This window comes from Sorex fumeus, unplaced genomic scaffold (genome assembly GCF_029834395.1).
Source record: "Sorex fumeus unplaced genomic scaffold, SorFum_2.1 ptg000095l, whole genome shotgun sequence".
In the NCBI taxonomy this organism is placed as follows: domain Eukaryota; kingdom Metazoa; phylum Chordata; class Mammalia; order Eulipotyphla; family Soricidae; genus Sorex; species Sorex fumeus.
Genome location: NW_026606152.1, coordinates 4,050,465 through 4,063,787, shown reverse-complemented (window position 1 = coordinate 4,063,787; position 13,323 = coordinate 4,050,465). Strand labels below are relative to the sequence as shown.

General features: G+C 51.7%; 1 protein-coding gene across 2 annotated transcripts in view; it reads left to right on the top strand.

The window, feature by feature from the left end:
* Nucleotides 1–13,323, top strand: part of KIAA0232 (KIAA0232 ortholog) — a 69,198-nt gene that overhangs the window by 1,148 nt on the left and 54,727 nt on the right. The gene's annotated exons all lie outside the window — the stretch shown is intronic.

The window sequence follows — 13,323 nt, the reverse complement described above, 5'->3', positions numbered from 1 at the left end:
CACCTATAGGTGAGCTCCTTAGGACGGTTGCTTCTTCAGTGCCCGATGGAGTGGAGAATGCCTCTCTAGTAATTTGGAGGCGCTTGCGTGCCTGGCTTTGGCTTCGTATGTAGATCGCTTTTACATTGGCTTGTTGCCCATTTGACTGCTAAAACATCTGAGAAGGGCGAGCCTTTAATGTCATCGGTAGTGCAGTTGGGGCCCCAGACTCCCTCCCACTCCCTCGCTCACGGAGGGGGGGGGGTGGTTCCCAGGACCACTTCTGGGTCTGCGTTCAGGGGCCAAGCCTGGCAGTGGTCTGGGGACCAGATGTGGCCCCAGGGATTTGAACCAGGTACCAGGTTCACAGCTGCACAGAAGGCCTGGATCGTAACCTCTGTACCGCCTCCCTGGCCCCAGATTTTGTGTTTCTTGAAACCTGGTGCAGACCTTACCTGTTAGTAACATAAGGCCATGCTCTATCTTAAGGGTTATTAGCTGAATTTTTACACAGTTGCAAACACTTAAGAAAACCAAAAGGGTTTTTAGTCTCTGTCCATGACTGTGCTTTATTTTACAGCTGCAGTTTCAAAGGCAGCAGGATTGATTTTTGGTTTGCATTGTGTGGAAAAGTACTGAGTCTGGGTTTTCTCCCTGTTCTTCGCAGCGTTTGTCTTGGAACAGGAATGGCCTCTGAGCCAGTTTTCTGCTGCAATATGGCAAGGGTGGGGATACCTGTCTCACCAGAGGGTGGCCTGACCAAGTGCTTGTGAATTCCAGCAGCGTTTGACTGCTTTCAAGTGTCAGAGTAGTGCCTGCATGGCCGAGCCTCAGATTCCGTTCTTGGCTTAGAGCTTCGCTTTGCTTTTCGGGTTCACCTGGCCCCTTCCTGTCCACACTCCACTCTGCTCCTCCCAGCCTCTTCTCTAAACGCAGGTGAGAGCTTGCTGGTCGCAGGCCCGGAAAGCTGGTAGGCTCTTTGTTGTTTGGAGCCCAGACCCCGGCCCTCGGCCCTTGCTGGCAAGGCCTGGTACACCTGAACTTAGCCTTCTTAGACAGTGTCCCCTTCCGCTCGGCCTTACTACAGAAACTGCCCCTGCCTCCCGAGACAGGCCAGGCCTGGCCGTGTGCTTCCCTGCTCCTGTTCTCACTCGACTGGAATGCCCTCTTTTACGCCCACCGCCTCGAGGCCGAAAGGGTCCACCTGGAGCTGGGGAAGGCGGCTGAAGCGCGAGAGCCCATGTGTGGTATGTGCTGGGCCCTGAGTCCCACCTCCAGCACCACACGGTTCCCCACGCACCACCAGGCGGGACCCCAGCAACAGTTAAGAAAGTCCGTTAGAGTAAAGTCGAAGTCTGCGATCTGCTTATGGAATATAGTATTAGAAAGAATTTCAGTGACAGAGTGCCAACCATAATACTCAAATGCAGTTTTGCTATGTTGAAGATAGTTAAGACGTAGAATATTTCTTTCTTTCAGTTACTCTTGGTCTCTGTAATGCCAAGTGGGGCAGTCACTCTCATTTGCCTCCAGCTTTTCAGACTCTCTGAGTCTGCGTTCCTGACTGGGAAGGGATTGCGTCTTGGGTAGAGAAGCAAGCAGAACACAAATTCTAGAATTTTCCTTATGTCCTGCTGTGAAATAGAAGGGTGACCAGAGGGGAAGCTTTGGAAGGTGGTTAGAGAGTGTCACTGTGCTGGTGCTTTGGTGGTCTCCTGGGCATGCACTCCCTTGTGCCGTGATGTCCAGAGGTTTGTGAGCCAGTGGGACATCAGTAACATTAGAAAAGACGCTCTCTTTCCTGGAGATCCAGTTGCACCACAGCAGATTACATGCCTTTGGTTAAAATACTTTCGGAAGGGGATCAGAGATATGTAACACATCTGGTAGGACTCTTACCTTGCAAGCAGCTGACCCAGGTTCAATTCCCGGAACCAGATGTGTGCCCTCAGTCCAGAGCCAGGAGTAAGCCCTGTGCACTGCTGGATATGGACCCAACCCCTTCCCCAGTGCTTTAGGAGGGAGAAATTTATTGTACTCAAAGAACAATTTGCTGGGGGAGGGGGGAACTTAAAGGGTGTTAGACCTAAACACTTTGAAAGACTCAGACTTGGGTCTGGTCTTGGTTCATTCTCAGTCCGCCCCCTCCAAGTTACGGGCAAGTGGGTGAAACCCTTCTTGGGCTCCAGTCTCGTTCTGTGGAATGAGAAACATGGCGCTCAGCTGATGCTCTGCAGGCGGCTGTCGGGTATGTCCTGCTCACCTCACAGCACGCTGGTCCTACTTGACCAAGGCTGAAACTTCTGTGATCCCCCACTCCGACTTCGTCACACCTGAGGGGCGTGACCCTAATGTCTTCCTCTTCGCAGGGGAGACTTTCACCTCAGAGGTGCCACTAGCTACTGGCCCTTTGGGGATTAACGTGAGAGGGTGAGGAAATTCTTTAGAGACTGTTGCCATCTGCCTGGTTCAATGTGCAGCCTCATCTCTCACTGCATCGTCGCTCATCACCTTGTGTTTCAACATTAGGACCTCTGGCCGCTTGTGTGGTCAGTGGCCTGACCTATTTACTCTGGAATCTCCTTCCTGATTTTTCCCTCTTCATAGAGTCCTTTCTACTGAAGAGCCAGCTCCGGAGTTCCTCCTCTGAAAGAAGTCCCCCTCCCATTTGCAGAATCAAGGCTCATTATGTTCACGTGGTTCTTGACTGATCACTCAGCTATTTTCCCCTTGTGACTGATACTCAGTGCTCAGTCCTGACTCTGCGCTCCTGGTGGACTTGGGGGACAGTGCAGGGAGCTGGGGATCAAATCTGGGTCAACCTCATTCCTGGCAGACTCCTTCCCTGCTGGTTCGGCCCCACCCTTATACATTTTAGTTTATTCTTTACCTGGAGGACTTTCCCCTATTATTACTTTTTTGAGGGAAGAGGTGGAGGATCTGGGTGGAGGATGCTCAGCCCGGATCCTTCACCTTCATCCTCCACCCAGATCCTCCACCTTCCGGTGGGCAGGGGTCACACCCACCATCTGACCCCCAGCGCTGTGTAATCCCATCAACGGCCAAGATCCAGAGACTATAAAACTCAGCTCCCAGAAGCGTGCGTGCAGCCGCGTGACATTTTATGATCTCATTCTTACTTTGGACGACCTGGCAGTTACCGAATGTTACCTGCCCACACGGCAGAGTCTGGCAAACTCCCCGTGGCGTACCCGACATGCCAGATACCAGTAACAATGATGGGTCTCATTCTCCTAACCCTGAAAGAGCCTTGAATATAGCACTTTTGAAAATCTCAGGGCTAGGCGAAGGAGAAGTTACTGGGGCCTGCTCGAGGCAATCGACGAACAACAGGATGATTGTGATCTGAGGGAAGAGAGGAAACTCGTTTATTGCAGATCCTCTCTGTATTGTGATCTTTTGCAGAATACTTGCAGAGGCAGCCTCTAGAATGGCTTTTGGGGAGAGCTGCAGTGACTCTTGGCCCAAGGAGGCTCCGTGAACAGCAGTGGGTGGGCACATTGGTTGGTTGATTGTGATGGTTTGTTATATCTTTCTGGTATATGTGTGTAAAGGAAAAATATCGGGGTCCCCATTTGTACCTCTTTCATTTGTGGAGAAGAAAAGATTTGATGGGAGATTGATGATGGTGGTCCTAAATTATTCCAAAGACAGGCCTGTCTGTGGGTGAGGGGTTTTGGCATGTGGCTTGAGGAAGTATAGAAAGTGGCAGTTGGTGTTTGTTTTTGGGGGAGTGGGCCAGGCAATGCTCAGGGACCCAGGGACCACTTCCAAGGGTATTTGGTATTTCAGTGCTAGAGCCTGAGAATCTCCAGGGCGGGCGGTCAGGAGGTCCTGAGGTGCCAGGATCAAACCTGGCTTGGGTGATGCCTAACTGCTGACTGTCTCCTGGTCCCAAATTCTCAAATTTTCTACTAAACATTTTTTTCCATTAAAGCAAATGTTTTTATTTTAATAGGTGATCTTGTAATTATTCACGAAGCAATAAAATCTCCCTGTTAAGTATTGGGAGTGATGATTGAAATTGTTTCTGTCTGCAAAGCTTTTCCCTGACTCTGCTTCTTCGAGGTCCTGTGTCTCTTCCTTTGATCAGCAGTCCTAACCTTGGGCCAGAGGGGGAGACAGCCAGCTACAGAAATTTTCAGTACTTAGTTACTGAATTTCAGTTTGGCAAGTTCTAGTCAGAAATTATGACGTCTGTTGATTAGAACATACTTAGAATCGCAGTGACACTAGAATCTGTATTGATTGCTATGTAGATGACATTGACTGTGAGTATCAATTATGGGGAGGAGGAGTTCGGGTGTTGGGGTGAGGCTGCTTCTGCTCTGCGCTCAGGGTTGACCACGTGGTGCCTGGGATCAATTTGGGTTGCGTGTGGAAAGCAAGCACCTTACCCCTCATCTTTCTGACCCTGATTGAAACCTTGGGAATGTGTATTTCCAAATAGAAGAATCGGAATGATAGGGCCGTTCCCAGGGACCAGCTTGTTAATGGGGCTTCTGACTATATCAGAGATAGAGGCAGTCAGCCAGTTTGAGATAAGAAATTGCAGAAAACTTGCAGATATGTGGTTCTGTGTGTCCAGTTGTGACTGGAAGTGAGCCTGGGCACTGTGTCTGGAGTTTTTATGAGGCAGGGGAGTGGTCAGTTGGTACATGTTGAAATCAGTTAGTCACCTAGGGAGAAAAAAATTAACAAAGGGCTGGGAAGATAGCTCAGAGGGCTGGAGGGCTGGGGTTAGTCTGGTGTAGCCCAAACATTAAAAAGCAGTTCACAAAGAGGAAAAGTATAAAGAGATGTGCCAGAGTGCATTTTCAGTCTTTTTCGCTTGTGTTTTTGTGTGTGTGTGGGGGGGCGGTTTTGGGGGAGAGCAGTTTCTTTTCAGGAGGTAGACCATGAGGAAGGATTTATTTTCCCTTTCAGCCAGGAGTTTGTTTTTAGCTCAGTTACATTTTCCAAGTGCGTTTGGAATCTTAAATGATTAGTACTTAATGACTTCACAACTGTTTACCCGCTGTGGGGATTTGCTCAGGTCTCTCCCGTACTTCCCTTCTCTCCTAGTTCCCAGCCTTTACATAGGTATCTCCGTTAACTCTGGCTCTTGTCAACATCTTCTGGAGATTTTACTAGAGAGCCGAAGCAGAGCACATTTTCTTTGGTTGGGGGGATGCCCCTATCCATGCCTATGGGAGTAGTGCTAGGGATCGAACCTGGGGCTCCCACACGCAAGGCTCGTGCTTTAGCCCTACCCTGGACTAGACATGATTTTATCCTTTGCTTGATAATGATGAGTCCTCCTACCTTTTTGGTTTCCACCATAGAAATTGAGTGCTGGTTATATTCTTAGTACCATCTAAAGGAGTTTCTTGTTTTTATAAATTTAGAAACCAAAGTTAAAACTGTTAAAATGTATTTTATATGATTAACCAGGACTGTCATAAAACCTATTTACTTACGTAGAACCCCGGTCTCGTGCACAGAAGACTTTAGAACTGAGACGCTTTCCCCATCCTGAAGCGCTTTTTTTTTTTCTTGAAGTGGGTCAGGAGTTAAGACACTTAACTTTGCATCCCTGTAGCTCTGGTTCGAGTCCCTGCACTACCTACGTTTGACCCCCTGAGCCTGTCAGGAGACGATCCAGAGCAGAGCCGGAATAACCGATGAATGCCACTGGCTCTGTGCTCCCCCCCCCAAATATCAGAAAAAGCTTAGGCAGCAAATTATAAGATGTAAAATGAATCCTCGGGAGCAAACCTTGTGCCTTTGCTCATGACTGATAGAGTAGCGTTCTGTGTTTTTAAAGATACTAAACTTGGTTTCTTTAGTGCTTTCTCTGGACACACAGATGTGCCTGTGCGCTCGGACTTTCTCCAGTGGTTCTGTTGCCCTGGTATGCCGCAGCGTGAGTATGCTGGAGGGGGCCCAAGTGTCAGCATGGGGCTTTGTGTGCTTGCTCTGGTGACGGGTGCTCCAGTGGTCTTGTGGCTAAACTCTTCTACATCTACCTAGTGAACTTGGAAGCAGGAAAGAAAGCCTCGCTCTAATCTAGATGCATACATTTGCGGTGAACTTCAGTTCGCGTGTCATCACTGATCATCTTAGGAAGGTTTCTGGGGAGCTGAAGTGATAGCACAGCAGGGGGGGCATTCGCCTTTGCCTTGCACGCAGCCGACCCAGGTTCGATTCCCAGAATTCCATATGGTCCCCTGAGCACTGCCAGGAGTAAACCCTGAGCATCGCTGGGTGTGACCCAAAAGAAAAAAAATGGTTTCTGGGGGCAATACAAGCGTCAGTGATTTTAGGCATTAGGCTGGGTATTAATTTTCTTGTCTGAAGCTGTCTTGTAATATGATTTTGTACTGTAAAAGAAGTAAGATTACTTGATTGCACCGAATTAACATTTAGTGAAACTAATTATTAGGTTAACAAAAGCCCTGGAGGCTGTGGTCTGGCCTTAGGAGCCAGCAGCCTGTGCATTCTTGCCGATCCTCCCCGCATCATGAGCACTACCAGCGGCCTGCTGGTTTGGACAGTCCCGAAGAGAGGCCCCACTTTCTGTGTGTTGAGCTCTGCAAATTGTCCAGTCCATTCTGTAAAGACATTTTTTTTCCTTTTTGGGTCACTCCTGTCTGTGCACAGGGGTTACTCCTGGCTCTGCACTCAGGAATTACCCCTGGCGGTGCTCAGGGGACCATATGGGATGCTGGGAATCAAACCCGACCGAGTTGGCCGTCTGCAAGGCAAACGCCCTACCCACTGTGCTATAACTCCAGCCCCTGTAAAGACGTTTTTTAAAGGGGAGTTTTTTAAAGGGGAGCGTCTCCCAGACTCCGAGGGGTCCAGGGCCACTCCCGGAGACACCTGACTCTGCTGTGCTCCCCGGACAGGTCCGGTCCTGGCTGGTCCCAGTGGTGTTGGGTGGGACTTAGTGCAAATCTTCGGGCTATTGCCCTGGCCTCCTGTAAAGACTTCTTCAAAGAAGCCCTAGGAAGAATGCCTTTCCTAACATTAATACTCTTCCCTGTGAGTGACGACCTTCAGCAGTTACCTGTTGGACACTTTTGGGAATGCGTATATAAATTCAGACTTGTCATGTTTGCGACTTTAAAAAAATCTGCTAAATCAAAATGTATGCAAGGTCTGTGTTTTCTTGAAAACTGCACAACAACTTAGAGTATTACCAACTTTTTATTTTAAAAAAATTTTATTTATTTTTGTATTTTATTGAATCACCATGAGATATGCAGTTGCAAAGTTGTTGATATTGGGTTTCAGTTTTACAGTGTTCCAGCACCCAAGCCAACCCAGTGTACATTTCCCATCACCAATTTTAGTGTTAGTTTCAGAGACTTAATTAATATGCCTCTCTCTGATGGTAGGGGCTGGAGCGATAGCACAGCAGCTAAGGCGTTTGCCTTGCACGCAGCCAACATGGCCGACCCGAGTTCGATTCCTCCGCCCCTCTCGGAGAGCCCGGCAAGCCACCGAGAGTATTCGATATGCCAGACACAGTAACAACAAAGTCTCCAATGGAGACGTTACTGGGCCCGCTTGAGCAAATCGATGAACAGTGGGAGGACAGTGACAGTGACCAGTGATCGCTGATGATAGTTTACTTCTGAAATCTAGCGAGATAAGCTCTAGCCCAGCGAAGGCAAGTGAGGAGCGGAGGGTTGACTCTTTAGTTCTGCTGAACAAGGAAGACACTATAAGACCAGTAGACTCTTCGGGGCTCTAGTCGTAAATCAAGTGGGTGGGTGCTGGGGAGGTGGCAAGGTAAGAACTCTTAGGGCTGCAGAAAATGGGGCAGGAGGGAAATGAGCAGTTGGGGCCAAGCCCTCCGCCTCCAGTCCCTAAGTGCAGGCCACTGGGTCTGTTGCCTGCTTCAGTCCCCGTACCCTTGAGTGAGGTTGCACGGTCTGTTTTCATTCACAGAGAGCAAGCAGCAACTCCGAGGCCTCTGGTGTCCCTGAGGTGCAGGTAATGCTGACTCCTCTCTGCAGCTCAGGGTTCTAGTGTGTCTGCTGGCCTTCTTCCTGGAATGCAGTCCCAGGGCTCTGGAGGCTGCCGGGGCTCACGGGACTGTAGCAGGGCGGAGGGAGGGCACAGGAGTGTCTAGGAGGAGCCTGCCTGCCTTCATGCCCACTGATGGTACACCAGGAGAGGGGGATGGAGGGGCTCGAGGGGTGCAGCCTCGCACCAGGCCCCACGGACAGGGCCCCTGCTGGGAAGAGCATCGGGGTCCTGGCAACCTGAGGGCTCAGCTGCAGTTGGCGGCGTGCTCGCTGTGAGTGCGCTGGGGGGACCATGTGAGCCAGGCCTCCTCTCCCGGCCACTCTGTTCTATCCGGGTGGGGCTGGGGGCAGGGCTGCACATCCCCCCAAGCAACTGCCAGTGTGTGCCGGGTGAAAACTGCTCAGGGGAAATGGAGCAGAGGTGGGGGGGGGGGCGGGGCGGCAAGATGGCCCAGGAGTGGAGACTTGAAGGAAAGAGCTTGGGGAGTCGCGGGTGGGTCTCTGAGTACCAGAGCAGACCTGGATGCAGAAGAAAGGCAGGACCAGTCATGGGGTGTGAGGGGAGGGGGCCGGAGGGGCTAGGGTACCGGGCGCTAGGTGTCCCACACACCCTCGGCCAGCAAGGATGGGGGTGGTGAGAATTTAGTTGGACTTTTAAAAACCATGCTGGAATTTGGAAGTGGCTATAACTGTCTGGCAGTCTCATAGCTTTGGGATTCGGGGCGCCAGGGGGAGAAGCAGCCGGAAAGAATTTGGAGTAAACTTCCACAGGTAGTGTTGAAGCCGTGGGGATCAGTCTGAGCTATAGACTCTCAGAAATGGTATTTGATCAAGGGAGATGTGCTGTGAGGGTTGGCATATCCTGGGTTTCCCAGGCCTCCTGTGGAAAGAGGGTCAGCTGTTTCCCCAGAATCTTTCACCTCAACTATATTTGCTATGGTCACTGTTTTGATGGTAGTGAATCGAACTAACATAAAATTTCAACGTTTTTCTTTTAATACGACGTCTGGAGAAGTTCAGATCCTAGGGGCTGGAGCAGTAGTCAGTGGGTAAGGCGCTTGTTCTGCACGCCGCTACCTGGATTTGGTCCCCGGATTCTGTTTGGTCCCCTGAGCCCTCCCGGAGTAAGTCTTGAGCACTGTCCAGTGTGGCCCTAAAACAAAGGCAACAAACAAAAGGCCTTAAAACAGAAATTTAAAAAAATTTCAGATTCTAACCTGGTGACTTGCATTCTTTTGCTATTGGATGACGAAGTGGAGAAAGCGAGGTCAGAGGGCGGAGATAGAGGGGGGGGAGAGCCCTGCGCTTTGTCATGGGGTGGGGTGGAGGCCACTGCTGGGGAAGTGATGCCCTGGCTCTTTCAGATCGAGTCTGGGGTCTCCTCGGGAGCAGGTGCCTCTTCCCTCCACCCAATCAGATCCCCTGCTCTGGTGCAGGTCGGGGCCCAGGAGCCCCCTGGAACCTGGTCTCCTGGGCGTGCCTCCCCCCCCTCTTGCTCCTGCTCGTCCTGTTCCCTTGGCTGCCCACCACGAATTCTCCAGATTTGGTGTCCTGCCTCACTGGTCTTTTGGTCTTCAGATTCAGAGCAGAGGACCTCCTGGACTGCAGTCTGCCTGCCCCCCATCTGTTCAGGGACAGTGCCAACATCAGGCGAGTGGGCTCACCCTGAGACATTGACCGTTCCCTCCGCCTTCCATTCTCCCGTTTCCAGATCCCAGAACAGCCCACAGCAGTCCCTGAGCTCCGGAGAACTGTTTTTCTAACCGTCTGCCCCCTTGCTATGCAGCGGGGCCTGCCTTGAAAATGGAAGCTTCTCACGACGCCGGCCTGAGCCTCGTCTCAGTAGCACCCCGGCACTCTGCCGTCTGCTTTTGTCTAAAGTAGGATCAGAATTGGTTTCCCTTGTTTTCTGTCAACTTCTCAAAATGCCTTGAGGCCTGTGGGAACACAACTGTCCTGGCCAGAGGGAAAGCTGTGATTAAGGGAGAGGCACATCCCTTAATGTGGAGGGGCAAGGTGAAAAGGCTTGGACTGATTCTTCCAGTGGGTTTGTGTGAGGGCACTGCTGGCTGCCAATCAGCTGAGGGGCAAAAGGCATGCTTAGAAGGGGACCAGGAGGAGCTCAGACATGATCTGGCATTTCCTCGTCAGAGGGACAGCTTGTCTTCTCGCTAGATTTCTCGTGTTGTGGCAGAGTGGTGCTCTGTGATCTCACTGGATGACAGGAGGAGTCCGGCAGAGTCTGGATCCATATGGCGTGAGGCAGGGCTGCAGTGGGGCGAGAGGGTGTCGCGGCCATTCCCCTTGCTCTGCGCTGCTTGCTACACTCGTCGTGTTGGGTTCTGTGTTGAGAACCCTGTGCCGTGCCAGCTTCATGATGGTTTGATGCCCACTCTCTGGGTAGAGGTAGGCATGCTTCTGGTGCTGAGCCCGCTTCTCTCCTCTGCTGACGGTGTGCCAGGAAGCAGGGTCAGAGCAGCTGAGGGTGAAAGCCGTTCCAGGCAGCGTGCCAAGGTGCTGGGTTAGTTTCCTAGGCCTGTCTTACAAGGGATACAAGAACTGGGGCCCGAGGACTGGAGAGAGTGCCAGGGTGAAGGTGCTGGCCTTGCGTGCTTGATTCGCAGCATCACGAAGGGTCCCCTGGACACCGTGAGGGGTGATTCCTGAGTGCAGGCCAGATGTGGCCCCCGGTGCTGGCGAACAGCAAACTAGGAAAAGAGATCCGCAGACAGGGTTCTGGGGGCCAGAGGACCGAAGCTAGGTGTTGACAGGGGTTCCTTTGGGGGGCCCTGAGGAAGGAAGGGCCTGGCCAAGGCCTCTCCCGGCCTCGGGCAGTTGTTTATTGGTATGGCTGGGGTTTGACCCAGGAGCACATCACCATTCTCTTGGCCTGTCCGCGCTCAGCCTCGTTCCCCACGTGACTGCCCAGGTGGGCCCCCCCATGAGCACACACCTGCTGGTTGGAGTCCACAGAGCAGATCGAAATGAGTAGTTGTAAGGGAGTAGAAGAGTGGGAAGGTGCTGTGAGCTGAGTGACTCAGGGCTAGAACATGACTTGGCATGTCTGTGTGCCTAGAGGTGAGAACCCAGAGTTTTCATCGAGCGGAACTGGGGTCTGCATTATCTGCTGACAACAGGCAGGCCATTGAGGCATATCTTGCCATGTGTCTGCTCTAAAGGGATGAGACTGAACTGCGGATGTAGCTCAGTTATCGAATGTTCGCCTTGTACGGGTGCGTCCCTGTGTTTCGTCCCCTCACTGCCAGAAGCACAGTCAGTTAGAATGTCAGGAGAACCCCCATCTGTTGACCCTGCTCCCCCCACCCCACCCCATTAAGCATTTCTGCACCCCTGCGGTGTCTTGCACATATTAAATACATGCTGAATGGTGGGTGTTCCTGCTGGTTATACAGAGTTAGGGGACACTTGGATCTGATGAGAGTAGTCGCTTCTGTTTTGAGTGTTAAAAGTTGAGTTCTTTGGGGTCAGGGGGCTCTGGGAGACACCAGCAGGCAGTTTCATATGCAGAATATTGATTAAGAAATACCCATGGTGGGAGCAGGGACAAAGAGATAGCACAGAGGTTTAGTCACTTGGCTTGCATGGGGCTGCGACAGTGGTTTGAATCTTGGCACCGCATATAGTTTGCCTGGTGTGGCCCCCGAGTGCTCCTAGATATACGCTTGCTACAAAAGGGGCCAGAGAGATAGTACAGGGGTAAGGCATTTCATTTGCCTTGTGTACTGCTGCCCTGGGTCCCACCAGGGATCACACCTGGACATCACGTAAAAGCCAGAATTTCAATCTCAAAGTTAATTCAGGGTCACACACAGCCAGGATTAACCCCTGAGCACTACTGGGTATGGTCACGAAACCACCCCCAGAGCAAAGAATCAAAAGCAAACCCAAGTACCACCTAGGGGGTGCAGGCTGCAGAAGGAAGGGAACACTTGCACCATCTTCAGGCCCAGCCAGCACCTGCTCTCCCCGGGAATGCTGGGTAGCTGCCGCAGGTGGTCTGACCTGCTCTCCCCGGGCTTCCCTGGAAGGGCGGGCCTTGGGTGGGGCATGCCCAGGACCTGTGTCTGTAGGTAACAGATCCAGCCAGACCAGTGCTCTCCAAAGAAGGTAGCGTAACACTGCACCCTTGGGGGCACTGGAATGATGGGGGGGGGGGCGGGTTAATAGCCTCAGGTACAGTTGGGGATGATTGCTGTTCTCTCTTTTTTGTGCGGGGGGGGCGTGGGTGGGGGGGGTCACACCCAGTGATGCTCAGGGTTACTCCTGGCTCTGCAGTCAGGAATTACTCCTGGCAGTGCTTGGGGGACCATATGGGATGCAGGGGATCGAACCCGGGTCGGCTGTGTGCAAGGCAAACGCCCTACCTGCTGTGCTATCGCTCCAGCCAGATTACTATTCTCTTAAAGTAGGATTTCAGGGGCTGTCGAGTGACCCTTTTTCTTCCTGAAAAGGGAACAGTCAGCCAATAAGTAGGAACATCTGATCTAAATATCCATTTTCTTAGGAGATTCTCTGATTTAACATACTGGTTGCCTTACAGAGAGGGTACATCTCTTCCCTTTTGTCTGGGACTCCCCTTCGCTCCCCCATACGGTGAACGTGGGGTTATGTGTGCAGAATTACAGTGCTTTTTACCCTTTTCTTTCCCAGATTAAACCTTTGGTTTCCAGGGCTGGGGAGAGAGAGGACAGTGGGCAGGGCACTTGCCTTGCATGTGGCCAATCCAGGTTCATCCCCAGCACCACGTATGGTTCCTCCTGAGCACAGCCGGATGTGGCCATAAAACCCCCAGAGATCTGGTTTCCTCCAGCTTCCCTTCCTTTACCGGTTCCTTGTGGTGCCTTCTGTTCTCTTGGAGCAGTGGGGCCTGCCATGGATTTCTGTGACTGACTGTGTCCCATTGCTAGTCCTCGATCTGCACTCGGTGAGCATAGCTTCTCTTCAGGGTGCAGCTGACATTCTTGGCTGGCTTCCTCCTCCTGCTCTTGGGTGCAAGCCGAATTTCTCCTGCACCGATGCCTGTGCTTCAGGAGTAATGGGCAGACAGGACAGCCTTCGGACACGATGTGAGTTTCAGAGATCAGAGCGAGGAGCCAGGAGGTTGTGAGTTTCTCTTGGTGCCCTTTAGTGGTGAGGAGCTCGACCCTGAATTAACTTTGAGATTGAAACTCTGGCTTTTACGTGATGTCCAGGGAAATTGACTCTCTCTACTAAATCTTGGTTTAGTCTCTCGATAAAAGGAGCCTAATTACAGTGTCAGCCTGTAGTGCTGTGGAAATGCTCT